The sequence below is a fragment of the Hypomesus nipponensis genome, chromosome 2 (genome assembly GCF_054491055.1).
Source record: "Hypomesus nipponensis isolate SF chromosome 2, ASM5449105v1, whole genome shotgun sequence".
Classification (NCBI taxonomy): Eukaryota; Metazoa; Chordata; class Actinopteri; order Osmeriformes; family Osmeridae; genus Hypomesus; species Hypomesus nipponensis.
In genome coordinates this window covers 5,980,374-5,995,121 of record NC_140362.1, presented here as the reverse complement: position 1 = coordinate 5,995,121, position 14,748 = coordinate 5,980,374, and the positions used below count along the sequence as shown (strand labels likewise).

Sequence of the window (14,748 nt, the reverse complement as noted above, 5' to 3'; positions counted from 1 at the left end):
AAAATCATATTTTGCTAAACAGTTTCATAATGAATGTCCCAAGTGTGTCTGTGTGAGAATCCAGCAATGTAATATTTATGCAATATTTATGGGAATACTTGTGGGAAATACTATTTTTAACTCACATCTTTATTCTTCCAAGGAAACTATTACCATCTCTCAAACCCCTCCAATTGGACCTGTGATCTGAGGTTGTTCTTAACGTATAGATTAGTACTGAAGTAGTACTTAAGTACTGAAGACAGAAAACATCTTTTTGGATATGAAGAAGCTGTTGTGCATAACAGTCACCTCAGCTCTAATCTGGAGTCACCCTCTGGAATTTTCCACACATCTCAATGGCATGCCAATGTGTCCCTAAACATATGCGTGAAATGCCACAAGATGTTCCTTGATCACTATGTAGTCCAGGTGCTGCTGTGCCCCTGGACACCAACCAGATCTCAAGATGTTCTACAGGAACGCTGGTACTCTCTGCAGACTTCTGTTCAGGACATCTCTATTAAATCTTTCTTTCTTGCATGTTTGTGTATGTGGAAAGGATGATAATGGGATTAGCATTAAAGCAGTGGTTTTCAAACTTGTCCTCAAGTACCACCTGTCCTGCATGTTTTAGATGTTTCAAAAAAAATCTAAAACATGCAGGACAGTTGGTACTTGAGGACAGGTTTGAGAACCACTGCATTAGAGGTTACCTGAGGTAATGATGGGGGAAACAAAGCTTTCCGAAGCAATGAACTATTTGACACAATTGTGTCGAAAAAGTATTGCTTTTTCGAAGCGTTGATATATCTTCTCTATAGGGACATCTGCTGGTCAGTATGGTATGGCGACTGTTTCGAGCAATGGACGGAATCAAGTGACGTCAGTCCTTGAGACGTCAGTCTCACAATCGTCATTGACAACTTGATAAATAAAGGTTAAGTGTCAAATGTTTCAAATTTTAAGTGTCAAAAATATGTTATCATATATCTTCTTGTATTATAAACAACGTAACGTCTTTGCTACTTTACCTTCATAACATTTATTTTTAGGTTCTTATAATATTAATTACACGAACAAGTCAACTGAGTATGCCTAGTGGTAAGAACGCTGCCCCTCACCCAGACATAGTGAGATCGCATTCGAGCACCACGTTTTAGTGGAAGTATATGCTAAATGAATATATTATATGATAATGTAGGCTAGTGGTTAAAGTTTTGGAACATGCTTTTGCAATCGGGAAAGGGATGGCCACATTTGAAGGCTGGTAAAACTAGAGAAAGATGTAGGCTATGTGCTTGTGTACACCTACTATCTCACATCTGCATCTATCTCTGTCTATCTAGCTCTGGCAATCTATCTGTATCTCTGGCTCTGTCAATTAATTTATTTTACAGCGTCAATAAATACGCCTATATCTCCTCTCTATAACCTACGAATATTAGTGATTTCTGATGTATTTTTAAGGGTTTGAATAAAACGCTGTTTGTCTCAGCTGCTCGTGTGACTTTGTGTCACTTTGACAGGTGATCACGTGGTTTTTGCCCATTTGAAGCCACGCTCAACACGTTTGTGTCAGTACCAATTGTTTCGAAAGGTCAATACCGCTTCGTGAGCACGGTATCGAGTGTAACATCACTAACCTGGGGTGACATTTCCTTTGAGGACAAAATCAAACAAACACCATGTCCTCAAGTGACTGCTGCAGCAGATGTCTTCCTATAAAGAGAAAGAGACCTGAATAGCCAAACCTGAAAAGCCATCTTAAAGGGGTCATTGATTGCAAAACCGAGTTTACCTTGTCATAGTTGAATAACGACAGTTTGGTGGGTAAAATGGACATACAGTGAACCTCAGTCTATTGACGCCTCTTTCCTATCTAAATCTCACAATTTTAAACTGCAGCTGTAAAACGATCGGTTCCAGGCTGTACAGGGAATGCTGACACTTTTTAGAGTCTTCCTAAAGAACCAAACACTCAACGGGCTGTGATGTTTGTCTATAAGAAGATCCCTGCGCAGGTCAACCCTCAATTACACATTTGCTCGAACCATTTCACCCAGGACAGTTTTGAAAACCTGGGACAATGTAAAGCAGGATTTGCTATGAAACTGTTGCTGAAAAGAGGTGCTGTTCCGACCTTATTTTCATCACAACCGCAAGCTGTAGTATGATGTTGTCGCTAACAGTATCAGAAATGCTAACGTATCCTGCCTGTATCTAGCATCGGTAGAATGTGTGATGATGATGAGTTTATTGGCAATGGGGCTAACGTTACTTCATGTTCCTGACTGTTTCATTCAAATAAATAACCTGTGTTGTCATGCTCTGGATAAGAGCGTCTGATAAATGTAAATGTACAATTCAAGATGCATGTTTGTCCAGATCTATTTTTCAGCAAGATAGCTAGAGCTAACTGAAGCTGAGCTGAATCACAATAGTTTGTTTGCTAAGCTGTAGTGCTAACGTTACCCACCTAAGTCGATCCCGTTTGCTTCGACAACAGATGTGGAAACAACTAACGTTATCATTTCAAATGATATCTAGTCAATCTGTTGAAAACAGTGTTGTGTAGACACAATAGATTTATTTGCACGTTTTAATTTCAAGTCTTCACCTTCAATGTTTCAGTGAGTGCTATTGGCCGTGTTGCGTCTTTTCTCCGCAGCTTCACTTGTTGTTTTTTCACAGGGCTATTTCAGAGGATGCATCAGGGCTCATAGAACAGCACCTTGGCCATTTTCAGCCCAACCAATGTTACATACCCTATTCGGAGACCTTAAGGAACAGTGTGAAATACCCCCCAAAATTAGTCAATGACCCCTTTAAAGGTTATTATTAGTCATTTTTCCTGTGATCTCCCCAGGGCACACATTAAGGCCTAAGTTATGGACTTTCTGCATAAGCACTGCCACAGCAGATAAACTGTGCTAGCAAGACTAGCTGTGTGTTTAAAAACTCATTAGTCTCTGTGGAACCCAACGTCTACAAAAGAAACCAATGTTCTTCCACCTGAAATAACCCCCAAATTTTACATCCTGCCCTCAATGACAGTTTAACACACTGTTTGGTCATTAGCTCTGGACAACAGATGCTAGATTAGGAGGATGTTATGTTGACTCCCAACTGCAGTTGTTCTGTGTTCTAATCCACATGCCATTTTGCCTGCAAGACACAGCCAAACTCTGTCACACATGCAAAGACACACTCAGTATAACTATAACCCCACACACACGTAGACAATCTACAGTACATACAGGAAGCAGTTTGCTACTTCTTCTTCTATTAGAACTCTGATTTCTGAACATTGATTTGCTGTATGACAACCAGTTTTGGGTAATGTTACTTTTTAAGTAACTAATTACAGTTACTAGTTACATTCCTTGTAAAGTAACTAGTTACGTTACTTGCTATATAGTAAGGCGTTAAGTTACTTTTGCGTTACATTAAGAAAAGTGTTTTATTTTTAACAGGCCTCGACATTAACTTTTTGAGGCACTTGTCCTTCGGACAAGTACATTAACGTTTCACTTGTCCAGACACAAAAGTCACTTGTCCGGGTAAAGATTTATAATTTAATATTTTTTTTAAATGGTGTTGACGTTTCTAGGTTGCTAGCGTCGGCAGTGGTGTACCTAGCAAGCTTTAGCAGCATTTGTATCAGTTAAATGTATGTAGTTAAATACCAGCTAATATTCAACTGTAAAGTAGGTGCTCAAGCACCCCTAAAAATATATATTATTCTTTATTATCATTTGATGCTGGTAGTTCATGAAGACAGGGACATCCTTAGTTTTTTTATTCATTCAATATTTTTCATAATAATACATACATGTATTAATTGCTATCAAGTGAAATTTGGGATTTATAATAGCAAGGGGGTTTAGCACTTTTGCAAGGCACTGTATTCATGTCACATTCTAATTGGGGACTGAGCAACCCGAGAGGTCTGATCCTAGAATCGCCCCTGCTCAGACGCTCTAACACCAAACCTTGTACTTCTCACGCTGAGAAGGCAACGCAAACCAAGTTGTCCTGCTAACGTTGGAAACAGTAATGGACGAGGTGCAGGCCCACGGAGTGAAGCAACATAGACACGCGAACACCTGTGAAAGCTTGTCTCGCGGCCATTTCTCTTATTTTAGATACAGTATAAGTTTAGATAGCTTGCAAATACTGAGGATAGCCTACCGAAGTAGAGTTAGCCAATGTCGTAGCAATGCTAGCTAACGTTAGTTTGCTAGCTGTATAACATTTCACTGGGTCTTACAGCGTTTGATTTACTGAATTTATTATGAAATGGTCTAGCCATTTGCCTACTTGAGCAAGTCACACAGTTTTTAAGCCCTGAGAGTGTAATTGCGATGACACAGTAAATACCTTTTCAGGTAATAAGCCCCCGTCAAGTTCAAGTGTTTACCATTAAATTAGCTGCACGGTCTGATCTTGGGACGAAGCCACTTATTTTGTGTTTTGCTAATGCAGAATTCGGTCAAATAAATTCGGTAAAATAGACGTAATAATTGGAACATAACGTGAAGTAACATAGCATTTTATTTGGTTTGAGTTTTAACTTGTCCAGTGGGACAAGTAAAGTTCTCTTCCACTTGCCCTACAAAAAATCCACTTGTCCCGGACAAGCGGACAAGCCTTAATGTCGAGCCCTGTTTAAGACAATTCACCTTGGTCACTCTTATGCCCAGAAGGCACATTTAATGGGTTGACCTCAGCAATAGCACATATTGTACTGAATATTCAGTGTCACTCGCATATTACATGACCAATCCTCATTATACAGCAAGACGGATCAAGGTAATAATCCACTATAATGAAAAGCAATATTTGCATGAAGTTCTTTAATCAAGAAACTCTTTAATCAAGAAATAATGTTGTAAAATGTCAGGCAGAAGTCTAGTAGTTAGCTAGCTCTACAAGGGCTAGGTTTGAATCTAGGAGCAAAATGAAGCTAAGCTATATGGTCGCAAAATGGTGTTCACTTATGTACTAAACCAGACTATTTTACTTACTGTAATATAATCCTAAACCAAAACCACTGCACGATACAGCAACACATCACACAAGCTTGAGTTCAACACATTATTTAATGTGACATTACATAGGCCAGTGCATGCAAGTCTTACATAACTATTTAGCTGGTCGGCTCCATGAAGCCGGGTAAATTGGGCCCGTGAGACTGCGCACCCAAAAGAACGAAGGGGAACCCAGCTGTCTAGCAGATTAAGACGTTTTCTTGGGTACCTAGCGAAAAGTAGCCTAAACTTTCCGAGACTTTTATAGCTACATGCTGAGTGCTCTCGACCAAAAGACTAAATTAAGTTACGCGCTACTTGTTTGAACAAGGAATGAGTAACGGATTAATTCAATTAAATAAGTAACACGTTAAGTTACTCGTTATCAAACAAAAGTAGTCTGACTACTGTAACGCGTTACATTGTAACACTGATGACAACATATCTTACCATCACATTTGAATGGATTCTGGCTCTCTTAGATCAGTCAATACCGTTGGTCTAAAATGATTAGTTGTCAGTGTAATTTGCCTCAAATAACTGCAAAGATCAATATGTACAGAAATCAGCAATGACTTGATGCGTTTGTGCTTTCCTCTTTCTCTCCTACACACACACACACACACACACACACACACACACACACACACACACACACACACACAAAAAGATAAGGATGTGTAATCAATGCTGTTGACACATTGCTGATGAGTTTTATCTTGTGGAAGGATGTCTCGGAAGGACAAGGTCAAGGATCACATGGTGTAACTGGATGGAACAGGGTTTGGCTCGGGAACAGACATCCACCTAGCCCTCTCACTAACCCTCAGCTCACTTGCCAGCATGCACATGGAGGAGAAGACCGAGTGTGTGTCCCTGTCTCCGCAAGGCCCCCCGGGCCCCCCTGAGTGTGAGCTGGTGTGCATCTTTGGGACAGGGGACATGGGCCGTTCTCTGGACCAACGTCTTCTCCAGGCAGGCTACACAGTGGTGTTTGGTAGCAGGAGACCCCACAGCTGTGGCCATCTGCCCCAGGGAGCACAGGTACCCGTCTGTCTGAATGTCTGCCTGACAGTCTCTGCATGCCTGTTGGTCTGTCAGTCTGACTGTTGATCTGTTGGGCTATTTGTCTGACTGCCTGGCTTTGCCTGTCTGTCTGTTTACATGCATGTCTGCTTAGAGATTTTGTACATGTTGTCATGTTAATGATGCATGAACTTGTGTGAACTTGAACATGTGTTACTGTAAATTTCCAGGTCAAGGTTCATGCATCAGCTGCCCAGTCATCCCAGCTGGTCTTCATAGCTGTTCAAAGAACACTATGACTTCCTGGAGTCTCTAGGAGCACAGCTAAGGGGGAAGGTCAGCTCTCAATATCCTCATCTTTGATAATTATATTGGCGAACATCAGCTGTTTGTGATTGAGTTATCTGATGATGGATGTCCTGATTGGATGGCAGGTGTTGGTGGACATCAGTAACAACCAGAAGAAAGACCAATACCTCGAGGTCAACGCAGAGCACCTGCAGAGGTGAGGAACACACACAAAAGTAATATACAATGTGGGGGGGGGTCAGATGGCTGAGCGGTGAGGGAGTCAGGCGGTTAGGGAGTCGGGCTATTAATCAGAAGGTTGTTGGTTCGATTCCCAGCCATGCCAAATGACGTTGTGTCCTTGGGCAAGGCACTTCACCCTACTTACCTCGGGGAGAATGTCACTGTACTTACTGTAAGTGGATAAGAGCGTCTACTAAATGTAAAGTAATAACAATGTACTTTGACTCTGTATAGACTAATTTCTAAGAGGTTATGTGTGCGTTTGTGTATGTGTTCCTGTGTGCCTTTCTATGTGTGTGTATTATTGTGTGTGTGTTGACGTTTCTCACCAGACTGGTCCCTGGAGCCTCTGTGGTCAAAGGCTTCAACACCCTGTCTTCCTGGTCTCTGCAGAATGGACCACTGGAGGAGAAACAGGTGTGTAGGAGGGAGGGGCTGAGAGAAGAGAGAGAGAAAGACAGTACAGTCGTGGAGCCAAAGGGGTGGCACTGGACCCCCCTGATATCGGACTGGCCACCCCAGGTGCCACCCCAAAATGTTATTCACTATCCCTTGCAATTGGATGCTGATTGACATTTAATTTATGTTGTTAAAAGAAGCGTTTCTTTTGACATCTGGCAGCAGGGGCGAATCTAGGTTCCCACTTTTGGGGGGGCTAAGCCCGTAGATAAAGCCTATTATTGGGTGTGCTTTCCCTTTTGGCAAGGGCACAACCTTTGTTCTCTCACATATATCTTATTATTATCTTATTATTTTCCCACCCCTAAGGATCAGTCAATATTTGGACAACATAGACAACGTTGGTGTCAAAATGTTCGTCTTGGTCACGATTGCGTCGCTTCTATTGGGATTTACGTTCCGTTGCACACTTTAGAAAGTTACAACGTTGTGTGTCAAAAAGTGGGCTAAGATGAATTCTGTAGTCTCGTGTTCAATCAGCTGCCGCTATGATCCGAAATAAACGTTTTTAACAGTTATTCCGTTGTCTTCTGAATGTGTTCTTATGTATTTTTTATTAACATGCATTAGGCCTACTTGTCACTGTATTGCTGTCACGAGTTTCATTGTAAACCCTACTATTGCAGTTGTTTAGAAATGGTTGATGAAATTGCAACTGTCAGAAATGAAGGCGATATACATTGCTCAAAAAAATAAAGGGAACACTAAATTAACACATCCTAGATCTGAATGAATAAAATAATCTCATTAAATCCTTTTTCTTTGCTTCCGTTAATTGATCTTTTTTGTGTGATTTTGTTGTCAGCACATTCAACTATGTAAAGAAAAAAGTATTTAATTATGCTATTTCATTCATTCAGATCTAGGATGTGTTATTTTAGTGTTCCCTTTATTTCTTTGAGCAGTGTATACGGTCCCATTCACCCGAGTTTCTTTCTGCACCATGGCATGCCCATTTCTGAACGACATTTTGGATGACGAAGCATTGATATTGAGAATTGCTTTCAGACGTGAGAGGTTAATACATTGTTTTACAGATATGCAGAAGTGTGGATTGAAGTCACTTCTTTTTCTAGTTTCTTTATCTCCAGATACAGTTTCCTCAGTGTTTTTTTCTTGATTTCAATACCAAGGTCCAGATCCTGGAGACTTTTACTGACAGCAATCTGTGCATCTGCCAGCTCAATTAGCTATTTCAGATGTTGAGTAGAGACATCTGACAGTATGTGAATTCTGTAAACCACCCATTGATTAGTACAGCAGGAATTGTGAAGGATTTAGATTTCCTTTAGCCCATACTTACTATGTTGCCAGGCTGGCTGTCAGGCCACTACGTTCTCAGAACCCTTCTTGTGGCGCATTTCGAGATGGTACTGCCCTACAAAGGCAAAAGACTGTAACTCGCCGAAGTGTAGAACTGAGAAAAACGACTTCAACGTTTTTGCACTTTGAAGTAGTTGTCGTGCCAAATGTATTTTAGGTAGGACACTGGAAATCTAGCAGTTTGATGTTTTAGTGATTACACATTATCTAAATTAGACATTTTTTTAAATGTTGGTCTTAAACTGCACTTTTGACCCCTATTTTGAAGTTACAGTCGTATACTATAGTCTATAGTAAGTGGTCATGCCAAGGCAAAATACAGTAACTTCCGTTTCTTTGCTCACTTAGTTGCTTATCACGATATAAACTCTGTATATTATAAGCCAATGTAACATACACGTGGATAGCTGTCACAAGACTCACAAGACAAGAGTGTTTTTGATTAAACTGCCAGGGTAGGATACTTACAAACGACTCATGTTTGTGATGTTTTGTGTTGAATGCCAGCGAGTAGGCTAGGCTAATGCTAGATGTGTTTGTTGTTGCTAGGTTATGTATTAGTTAAAGTGAAACGCGTAACTACATTTGAACGTTTTTGAGTGCCGCAAAACAAAGGCAAAGAACCTTATCTGATGTTACGGCATTCTGCGTTGGCTTTCTAATGCCAAAGCAGGCTTTTGGAAGTTACGGTTAAAACAAAAACCTATTTTCTCTGAAAAACAGACAAGTTAATTTAAGATATTTGGCCACATGATAAAGCAGACCTTAACTGTTCCAAAAATGAAAAGAAATCATTTGACAAAATTGAAGTTACGGTCTTTTGCCTTTGCACGGCATGGTAGTTCTGTGCCATTAAAGCCCAACGCATAAGGCGTTGGTTGTGATTATACATGCGGGCAAGAAAAACTAAAGGGTTGTGATCTGTGAACAACACAACGGGCAAACTACAAAACCCAACATAAACTTCAAAATACTGTAAGGCAAGCAACAGGGCCAAGGTCTCCTGCTCAATGGTAGAGTACCTTGTCTGACACTTGTTGAACTTACGGAAGAAGTAGCACACAGGGTGGTCCACTGCTTCCTCACCCCCCTGCAGCAGGACCGCCCCAGCCCCAACAAAACTGGCATCGACCTCCAACTTAAACGGCCTCTCAAAGTTGGGGGCAGAGAGAACAGGTCCACTAGAAAGTAAAGCCTTAGCAGAGTCAAAGGCACACTGACATTCAACAGTCCAAAGAAACGTTACAGAACGACTGAGTAAACGGGTCAGTGGAGCAACAACAGAGGAAAAGTTCCTACTAAAGGTACCATAACAACCCAACATCCCTATGAACCTGCGCAAATCCCGTCTTGTCGTAGGTGCGGGGAAGTCTGTGATGGCAGACACCTTGGCGGTTAACGGACGTACCTTGCCACGGCCAACCTGTTTGCCCAAATAAGTGACCGTAGCTTTTCCGAACTCACATTTAGCCAAATTTAGAGTTAATGAAGCCTTGGCTAAATGGCTGAACACAGCGCTTAAGGTACCCATGTGATCTGACCAGGTAGAGGAATGAATGACCAGATCATCCAAGTACGCAGTACAATTCGGGACATTAGCCAACACAAGGTTCACGAGGCGTTGGAAGGTGGCAGGAGCGTTGCGCATTCCAAACGCCATAAGTGTACTGTAAAAACCTATCAGGGGTCACAAAAACCGAGATGTCTGAGGCACGGGAGGTCAACGGTACCTGCCAATACCCTTTTAGCAAGTCCAGCTTGCTAACATAGGCAGCGGACCCGATAGTGTCCACGCAGTCATCAATGCGAGGTAAAGGGAACGAGTCGGGGATTGTAACCGCGTTCACTTTACGGTAGTCCGTACAAAACTGATGGGTTCCGTCAGGCTTAGGTATCAGGAGACACGGAGAACTCCACGGATTACAACTTGGCTTAGCCATCTGGTTGGCTAACATATAAGCGGTCTCCTGGACCATTAGCAACCTTTTCTTTGCGTTAACGCAATATGGATGTTGTTTGATCGGAGCCGCACCATCCACATCGTGCTCCAACACAGTGGTACGAGTGGGAACATCCTTAAAAAGATCCGGAGAACTACGAATCAGGGCCATCAGCAATGGAAGGGAGAACAGCATCTCCGAATTACACAATCGAGCAGTCTGTTGGGGAGTGTTTCGCAACTCTAGGCCATCCTCAGCATCCGCAGTCACATCAGAGCTGGGAACTGGTACCATGGCAGAGACCGATGAGACACAGTGGCAGACTCGAGAGTGGCGCCTGCGGTCCGGTGTTTAAATGACATAATCTGTTTCACGTAATTTCGCCTCCACCAAGTATGGTCCGGAGAAACGGGCACTGAGGGCTGACCCAGGCATGGGCAACAAAACCAGAACTTGGTCATCTGGCTGTAAAGACCGACCAACAGTGCTGCGATCGTAACGCCGTTTCATTTTCTTCTGGGACACCGACAGCGCTTCCTTCGCAAGAGTACAGGCTCCGTGTAACCGTTCGCGGACCTGACTCACATAGTCTAATACGTTTACCTTAGGGCAGGGGTCAGTTGACAGCATCTGCTCCTTTAACACTCTCAAGGGTCCACGCATGGTGTGACCAAAGATGAGTTCGGCGGGGCTGAACCCTAGGGATTCCTGCACGGTCTCACGGATGGCAAACAACACAAGTGGAACACCCTCATCCCAGTCCTTCTAGGTGTCCATACAATACTTCCGTAACATAGACTTCAATGTCTGGTGCCAGCATTCCAAAGCACCCTGGTCTCAGGATGGTAAGCACTGGAGACCTTATTGGTGACAGCTAGAGTCTTTAGCACATTCCTGAATAACTGCGACGTAAAATTGGATCCCTGATCAGTTTGTAGCACTTTCGGCAGACCTAAGGTGGAGAAAAACTTGATCAGAGCTCTAATCACTGCTTTGGCTGTGATCCGACAAAGATGGATAGCCTCGGATACCTGGTGGCACAGCACATGATTGTCAACAAAAACTGGTTGCCAGACCGCGCCTTTGGCAGCGGACCAACGCAGTCAACAATCACCCGCTCAAAAGGCTACCCCATGGCTGGTATGGGATGTAACGGAGCCGGCATTATCCTCTGGTTTGGTTTCCCCATCACTTGGCAGATGTGACAAGTGCGACAGAAACTGGCTGCACTTGACTTCAAACCAGGCCAAAAGAAATGTCTCAGGACCCGATCATAGGTTTTGGTGATCCCTAAATGACCGGACCAGGCATGATCATGAGCTAGGGACAACACCCCCTGTCGGTGCTTCATAGGCACTACAATTTGGGAAACTGAAGTCCAATCAGCATCTGAGCAGTCCACTTCCTCATCAGGAGTCCATTGTCAATGAAGTAAGCTACCTTACTCTGGCTAGCTTCGTCTGGTGTGACAACGGAAGAAAAACATTTCAACAATGTGGGGTCCTCTTTTTGCAGTACGATTAAGTCTCCGCGGGTCAGCTATATTGGACCGGGGAGCATGTCAGAAACAGGCTTACTATCAGCCCGGTCATTGTTTAGAGCAGTAGGTTTTACCTCTCTTAGGTGTTCAGGGGGTACACCCACCTGCCCTTGGTCAGGGAATTCATCGTTAGCGTAGACCGGTTGAATAACAGTGCCCTCCAAATCAATCATGTCACCAAACCTACGGGACTGTGCCCGAGTGACAACACAGGCCGGGAAGACCCCCGGAAACTCCTTTGCCAAACTATCAGATATTAAACCGATCTCTGGAATGTCTAGCACCTCTAAAACAGGCAACACCTTACCCCGGCTATGTCATTACCCAAAATGAACGTAACCCAGGTACGGGGAGAGCGGGTTGAACCCCCACTCTGAAAAAACCTGTTACCAAGGCCGACTCAAAATGTACCCAGTGTAAGGGCACCGGCACCATCCCCATTTCGATACCTTGTAACATCACACGAGACCCACTGTACGACTTGTCGGACCAGGGGAGAGCATCGGTGAGGATCCCCGACTGCGCAGCACCAGTATCCCTCAGGACTTGAACTGGGTGTTGATAAGCTTGGTTGCCTGACAAGGAAACCAGCCCCGTAAACACAAAAGGATCGTAAACAGGGTCAGACCTGATGGGATCCGAGGTAGCACTAGGGACTGTTTGAACAGAATGAGCGGCTTTCTGTATTAACCCAAACCCTTTTGGGGGTCTTTGGACCTGGCTTGGTTGCTGTTTACGCCTCAGGACAGGGCAGTCTACAATGATATGCCCTATCTTGTGACAGTAATAACACTCCCGATTGGACGGTTGCGGACCTTGGGAGCTAACAGGACGAGAGGGAGGAGGGGATACAGGCTTGCCCTCGAAGTGAGGCCTTCCAAAAACGGTCTTGTGTGTTAGCACAAACTCATCTGCTGACACGGCAGCATGTGACAGGGACGTCACCTTCTGTTCATTCAAATACACCACCAGACGCTCAGGTAAACTATTCTTGAACTCCTCCAATAGAAGTAACTCCCTAAGAGTAACACAGTCGGTGGCTTTACTGGCCGTACACCAGCACTCAAAAAGAGACTCCTCCCGAGCGAACTCCCGACCGGTTTTGCGCTTTTCGGTGGTTTCTGAATTTCTGCCGGTAAGCTTCAGGTACAAGCTCGTAAGCCCGAAGTACCTTAGCCTTTACAATGTCATACTCTAAACTGTCAGCCAGCGAGAGAGCCGACATAACCTCCTGGGCCTTTCCAGACAGCCTACATTGAAGCAGGAGCGGCCAAACTTCCCAAGGCCACTGAAGAGCCGCCGCAACACGCTCGAATGCTCCGAAATATGAATCAACTTCGGTTTCTCTGAAAGGAGGAACCAGGGCAATATGTTTACTCAAGTCAAACGTACGTGGAGGGTTGACAGTGGTGGGCGACACCCCTACTCCTGGGTGTTGCTGAGCAAGAGTCGGGACGAGCCTACTGGCGTCCAACTCAAGTTGCCGGATTTTTACCTCCTTTTCCGCTTCAATTTCCATGCGGCGTATCTCTAGCTCCTGTTCTAGCTGTCGGGTGTGGGCCTTTTCTCGGTTCTCCAACTCGAGACGCGCTAAAAGGACTTTCAATCTGGCGGTTAGACTAGAACCCACCGCCACATCAGGGGACAGCGGATCAAAACGTGGCAAAGTGAATGGGGTTTTGGAAGGACTGGTCCCCTCCGTCTGAGGTTCCCCCCACTTCCACTTGTTGCTCCTCTTTGCTCTCACTTAGACCAGACCCAGCGAGTGGCGCCGTGCCTTCTGACGACAGCACCTGCCGTTCTATCAGCCCCTCCCAGACCAAACGCCGCAGGACAGCTATGGTGGCCTGTTTGGGAACTGGAACCTGAAAATGGGCTCCTATGTCATATAGGTCGACCTTACAACAGACATCCAGCACCTCCACTGAAGGGGTTTCCAAAAAACCCTGCACTAGAGAGGTAGCCATAGCTAGACAGCGCCTGCACACATACTAGGCCTACTACCTACACTACTCCCAAGAATCCTGCTGCACTACACAGAGCCGTGCCCTCGGCTCACGGCCACAACCCCCAACTTAGCAGTTGCAGTGGGAAACGTAACCCGCTGCAACTGCTAACCGCGGAACGGGGGCAATAGGGAAAACGACACAGAACAGCCGGGGTAACGGAAAATATAGGGAGTTTATTTTCTCCTCACAAATACCAAAGTAAAAGAACAGGAATCACAGGGCACAACAAAGACCAAACGATGGGGCTGGGAGAAAGGGGCTGAGCGGGTCCAAAGCAAAGAAATCCAATAGGTAACCTCCCCACCCCTAGCCTGCCAACCGCCCCTCCAACACAAACATATCTGGCACACAAATAAGGCGCCCTAAACAAAACAATACAGGGGGTGGTCCGCCCAGGGTCTTACCTAGGGTGTATAGACAGAGTAATCCTACAGGTAGAATGTAAGCCCATGGGCGTCTAACCTACAGGAATCCCCCTTCCTCCAGGGTTTAAACAAACGGCACAACACTAGGTATACACAGAACATATAAACCGTACATCACCCAGTCAAGGTTTTATGGCAACAACAGACAAACCCTCCTCCCAACAGGAGAGAACACAATAACTTAAATAGCAAAGGAAAACTGGGCGGGGCAGGAACAGATGTGTAATTGAAGGTAATTGAGTGCCTCCGATTGGCTGCCACTGATTGGAGGACACTGATTGGACCACAGGAGGGCAGGACCTGGAACCCCTGGAGAACAGACAGGGACAGGACAGAGTGCAAACAAGCAGTACAAACAGGGAGGGGTCCTGGAACGCAACACCTACAGCGTCTGGATCCTGTTACAAATATATATATTATGAGTGCTATATAACTGACTTTTATCTTGTTAATTGTTGTGTGGTTTGTGTTGTATATTCTCAT

At 44.3% G+C, this 14,748-nt stretch overlaps 1 pseudogene across 1 annotated transcript; it reads left to right on the top strand.

Annotated features, from left to right (window-relative positions):
• The first annotated feature begins 3,876 nt into the window (after positions 1-3,876).
• Positions 3,877-7,501, top strand: LOC146300572 (metalloreductase STEAP4-like; annotated as a pseudogene). The gene is made up of 4 exons (XR_014766402.1): positions 3,877-6,056; positions 6,269-6,374; positions 6,473-6,543; positions 6,902-7,501. The product of XR_014766402.1 is annotated as a metalloreductase STEAP4-like (transcript).
• Positions 7,502-14,748: the final 7,247 nt, after the last annotated feature.